Source organism: Salvia miltiorrhiza, chromosome 5 (genome assembly GCF_028751815.1).
Source record: "Salvia miltiorrhiza cultivar Shanhuang (shh) chromosome 5, IMPLAD_Smil_shh, whole genome shotgun sequence".
Classification (NCBI taxonomy): Eukaryota; Viridiplantae; Streptophyta; class Magnoliopsida; order Lamiales; family Lamiaceae; genus Salvia; species Salvia miltiorrhiza.
In genome coordinates this window covers 45,322,318-45,328,176 of record NC_080391.1, presented here as the reverse complement: position 1 = coordinate 45,328,176, position 5,859 = coordinate 45,322,318, and the positions used below count along the sequence as shown (strand labels likewise).

At 32.9% G+C, this 5,859-nt stretch overlaps 1 long non-coding RNA gene across 2 annotated transcripts; it reads left to right on the top strand.

The window, feature by feature from the left end:
• The first annotated feature begins 1,184 nt into the window (after positions 1 to 1,184).
• Positions 1,185 to 5,633, top strand: LOC131024503 (uncharacterized). Of its 2 annotated transcripts, XR_009101880.1 has the most exons (3): positions 1,194 to 1,236; positions 5,138 to 5,205; positions 5,565 to 5,633. It is a non-coding gene; the product is annotated as an uncharacterized LOC131024503 (long non-coding RNA). The 2 variants fall into 2 exon arrangements; XR_009101879.1 differs by lacking the exons at positions 5,138 to 5,205; positions 5,565 to 5,633 and adding an exon at positions 1,470 to 2,602 and having other exon boundaries at positions 1,185 to 1,236.
• The last annotated feature ends 226 nt before the right edge of the window (positions 5,634 to 5,859 follow it).

Genomic DNA, 5,859 nt, shown 5'->3' with positions numbered 1-5,859 from the left:
AGGCTTGTCATAAACCGATTCCTGGACTGGCTTCGTGATAGCCTCCAATAAATCTGGTCCTATCATCGCAGCCACATCCTTCCCATGCAATAAAACCTATTCTTCAATAGCAAGAACATCGAATCTATTTCCCTTAGCCGCAGAATTCCCCCTCGAAGCCGGAGAACCCACAACCGAAGCTTTCCTCGTCGATCCCCTCGGAGCAACCTGCTGCTGCTCCGTCAAGGGGCAGCCTGTTTTGTGACAGCCCGAACTCAATTTAATTATTTAAAATTATTTATCTTTGAATCATTTGGATTTTATTTGTTATGAATTACGATGCACGGATTCTTCAAAAATTAGCATGTACGACGAATCGGATTCTTTTAGGGTGCGATTCTCTCGGATTCTCGTCGGATTCGCACCCGATTCGCCACGTGGCGTATCTTTTAAAACAATTTATAAAAATAAACCGGATTTGCAAATTCCAAAGGCGAAATTCACGTATCTCGTGCACGAAAGACCTACACAATGTTATTTTGATAATTTTATTTTCAGTTATGACTTATATATTGGACTAATAATATTTGAATCGTTATATTGTTGCTCAATTAACTTATATAATTGAAAATGCTTAACTTTTGGGTAAAATAAAATGTAAATTACATATAATTAATTTAAGAAAATTTAAATTATATATATTTTATAAGCATTATATATCATAAAATTTTAATAATTAGATGTATCCTTGCCGAATCGCACCCTATAATTTTTAAAAATCCGTATCCCCGTACTCGTATCGTATCACCCCCGCATCCGCACCCCCGTACCTATGCAACATAGGTTATGAAGTCATTGGAAATTTTATCATGCTCAGTTTATGAATTATCTAGTCGCGCCCCTAGTTAGATGTATGATTTTAAATTATAGATCTTCTAAAAATGTATACGATATAGATTTATATTTTAAGTATTTCTAATTAATTTGAGCCATAGATAGATATTTACATAAAATTATTAATTTGTTGGACCTTATATTATTAACGAGCTGGTATCTTTTTATAGTAAAAGCCCACATATTAAATAAATTGTTACTTATCTTGAAAGATTTGAGGTGGCTGTAGCAAAATGTTATGATCTAATTACGTGAAGACACGTATCAGAGTTCATTCTATTAAAACTCTTTCACCAGCTGAACCCTTTCTCATTTGTGCTCTCGGTTCTTTACCAGCATCTAACTTTTCAGAATTTCCAAACGGTAAACTCTCTGCTTTTATGTAATTTTTCCATAATTTTGATCATCCCATTTATCAATTTTATTTTTCCCTTTTCGCCGATTTTGTGCAGCAAAAACATTCAGAATATTCTTGAACCAAATCCAATTCCCATATTTCCAAATCCAAAGAATGCATCTACCCTTTTTTTTCAAAGATCTGAATATATTTATCAAAAACTTCTTCATAAGAAATCGTATAAAATCTAACTCCACAGTTTACTCAAGAGGAAGGGAAATAGAATTAGAAAGAGATGGGATATTGGGGAGAGCAACTGTTGTCGGAAGAGGGAAGCATGAAGCGGCGGCGGCGTGCCAACCGCTGCTGCCTGGCACGGTGGCGGCTACGGCAGCCGTTTCTGCCGGCCGGAGAAAGAAGAGGGCGCCGGATCTGGAAGAAGAGGCGGCAGCTTCGGCCTCGCCGATGGCTGTTTGGCTAAGGAAAAGAAAGAAGTAAGGGGGCAGCGCCGGGCTGGAGGAGATGGCGTCGGGTGTAGCGGCGGCTACGGCTGGCTTCTCGCCGGAGTATGGGGCGGCGTCGGTGCTCTTCGCCAAGGGCTGTCTGGCCGAGAGAGAGAGAGAGAAGTCGAGGGAGAGTGCGAGGCTGAGAAAGAGAGGGGTCAGGGAGAGAGAGAGAGAGAGAGGTCGGGGGAAAGAGAGGGGTTGCTGGGCGGCGCCGGGAAGGTTGAGAGAGGAGAGAGGGTGAGCTAGGTTGTGTGCGTCAGTGCGTGTGTGTGTGCTGATTGAAGGAGAGTGAGTGAGATGAGATTTAGAGGGTGTATTCGATCAGGATTTTAATAGATTTCTACAGATTTTTAAAATCTTGGTGTATTCGATCAAAACTTTTAAAAGTCTATGAAAATCTATAGGTATTCGTTCGAGACTTTTAAAATTCTATAAAAATCCAGAGGTATTCGTTTCAAACTTTTAAAAATCTATGAAAATCTAGAGACATTTAAAAATCTATGGATTTTAAAATTTGACTGATTTTCATTGATTTCATTCAAAAAATACACATGAACAAATTCGACCTCCGACCACGAGAATTCGGAAGATTTCATATTTCAGCGTCGGCTAGGTTCCAGCGGCCGTGGCTCGAAAAAGCCAACGGCCGCTGGCACCCAGCGCTCGCTGGGCCCGATGGAGAATTGGTGTGGAGGGTTTCCGCCATTGATGCAGGCTTGAGCTTAAAACAGAGCCCATCTCATTAGCGTAAGTCATCTCCAAGAAAACCCTTCTGTAAGTAAATTAAACAAATGAGTGAATTATAATTATATTCAATAATGTGCTTCACAAGGAAACCCTTTCTGTAAGTAAATTAAACAAATGAGTGAATTATAATTATATTCAATAATGTGCTTCACAAGATTTGAACTGCGAATCATGCGTACCCATGAATGACAAAACCAGAATCTAAAATACATTTCACTCGACTAGTCTTTGTAGTTCACCAATTTGAATTGCATTGTGATTTTGGAATGGAAGCCAGCGGTCGCTGGGTGGAAGCCAGCGCGCCCCAACGCTCAATTAATTCCAACGAGAGCTGGGATGGTAGATTTCAAATCCGTAAATATCACGTTAAATTCTTGTTAAAATCCTTATAAAATCAGTTCAGAATCTGTTTAGAATTCTAAAATATATGAAGAATCTGTGTGGAATTTGTAGATTTTTAAAATTCATAGATTTTAAAAATCTACAAAATTCTTGAACAAATACACTTCTAATTCTTGGGCCTAATTTATTTAAATAGTGGGCTCAGGTTTTAGTTTATTAATGGACATTTGGGCTGCAATTTGATGTTATATTTATGCATTTAGTAATTGGGCCTTCGAATTTATATATATATATTGAGCCCAATTTTGTTTAGTAAATGATCTCTTATAATTTACTAGTACGCTCTCCCGTGCGATGCACGGGTTACGATTACACTAAAGCATCAATATAACTAAATTAATAGCCGTCATTTAATATAATAATTTTGGCTCGTAAAAGTCCAAATCGTATATTATTAAATTGTTATATAAATAAATAAATAATTTGTACACATAATTAAATTAATATATATAATATTTTAAATTCTAATTTTAAAATATATAACTAATATTTTATTTACAAATTCATATCAAAATTAATACAAATTTCCTCCTCCTTAATTGCATTAAAAATTATTGTAGTTTAAATAATTATATTTAAAAATCATGTAAACTTTTTTAAAAGGAAAAAAATGAAATATGCTTATGTTTGTCACCAATAAACGAAAATACAATGAAAATAGAGTACGATATTCAACATTATAGATAAATGAGAGCGAACAAAAATTAATTTTAATATTTTAATCAATCATAACTTAATAATCTCAATTTTATTTTTTATAATTTTTATATCAAATTAAAGATCTTTTTACAATCTTTAATTTAACATCCATTTGCATTATTTTTATAATAGAAATTAATGATTTTTTAAAAAGAATTAAAAAAAAGATATAAAATTTGAAGGGAAAGTTTATGAGGAGAGAGAAAAATTGGAGGTAAACAAACTCCTCTTTTATACTCCCTCCGTCCCAATGAAAGCGGTGCGTATTCCTTTTTAAATCGTCCCAATGAAAGTGGTGCATTTTTTTTTTGTAATAATTTTACACTACAAACAATGTGGTCCCACACACCTTTACACATTTTTACACTACAATCTTATTCTCCTTAAATTCCGTGGCGAAAAGAAGAGCACCGCTTTCGTTGGGACGGAGGGAATATTATATATAGATTATTATTTCAATAATGGTGTTATTGATGAGTCGTAAGTTTATATGTGCCAAGTAATTTGAATAAATATGACAATATTTATCTTTATATGCATTTAAATTTTAATTTGTGTTGCTTTACAAACAATTTTTTTTATTTTTTTTTATCAATCGATTAGTGGAAAAACAGGGGTTGAACATGATATAATTGTCATTCATTTTTAAATAATATACATGATCTTTTTAAATTTAAATAGACGTGCTATTATAAAATTAAGTAGTTCAATTTATTTTTTTATTTTTAAATAGTATCAATACTGATTCTCCAATTAATAATTTTTCAATGAGCCATTTTGATGTTTAATATATAGTAAATGAAATCTAATATAATATTTAATTAAAAATAGTAGTAGTAGATATGTTAATACAAATAAATATAAAAAACAATAAAACATAATTAAAGATTTAATAAATTTAAACCATTTTTGAAATATAATTTTTAAGATGATATAATTTATTATTCAGCTATAAATTTATATTAAATTAATTTAAATTCTACTCTAAAAACAATACTTTTAAATTGAAGAGCTTTGAAATGAGCTAATATGATTTAAAAAAATACTAACGTGACTTCAATATTAAAAAAAGAGTGGAGAGTGGAGAGAGGAGAGAGGAATAAATTAATTTTATGATTTCAAACTATTATAACTTTTTTATGTCAATTTTTTTAAATATAATTTTTATATCAAATTAAAGATATTGTCACGATATTTAATTTAACATCCATATTGAATATTTTTCACGAATCAAATTTGATGATTTCTAGAAAATAATCAAAAGAAAAAAGAGAAGTGAGATAAAATTTGGTAAAAATCATATAATAAAGATGGTGAGAGAAACGTGTGAGATGAGAGGGTTAGGAGAGAGAAAGTGTGATAAAATGAGTGATAGAAGGAGATAGAAAATCTGGCGGTAAAAAGTTATCGTTAAAAACTGGTGTTTCATATATATATAGATTAGACCAACAATTTTAATGGTTTTTTCAAAATAAATTCTTAATATTTATATTTATATTTATATTATATATTTATATCATTTCTAAATTTCAAGTAGGCCCTTATATTGGTTATTTGAATGTTATCTGACTAGGTGCGGCGCGATTAGGACGTGGACTGTGATTTTGAATTACCGAAGTAAAATTTTCAAGTCAAGTTAAGGTGTGGGATTTATTTCAATACATGCTGTGGTTAATTCTTGTCCATTTTAATAATATGTGTTTACCATATGTGTTATGACGTATATTTTGAGGATATCGCTAGGGGCCCGTAAATAGGGTCCAGGACTTCACAGTCCTTGGATTGCCACAATGCGATTTGAGGTATATTTTGAGGATGTCGCCAGGGGCCCGTAAATAGGGTCCAGGACTTTAATAGTCATTGGGTTGCCACGGTGCGAATATTGAGGATATATATGAAGTGACCGTATGTGTTACCGTTTTATTAACGTGGACAATTATTGCATGATATCCCACACTAAGTATACTTTGTATGCTTATCCCATTATTTAACATTTTCAGGTAACTGATGTTGGAGACGCGTGGAGGGTCGAATGGGCGCGTCGAATCTTTTTGAGTCAAAAGAAATTACTCCCTCCGTCCCTAAAATAACTTCCTCTTTTTCCATTTTGGGACGTCCCCCAAATAACTTCCTCTTTCTTTCTTTCCATTTTTGGAAACCTACCCCACCATTAATAATACTTTATTTATTCTTACTTTTCAATTTTCACCACTCCCAATACTAATTATAACACTTTTCACAACTTCCAATAATAATTATATCACTTTTTCTCCACTATCAATACACTTTACAACT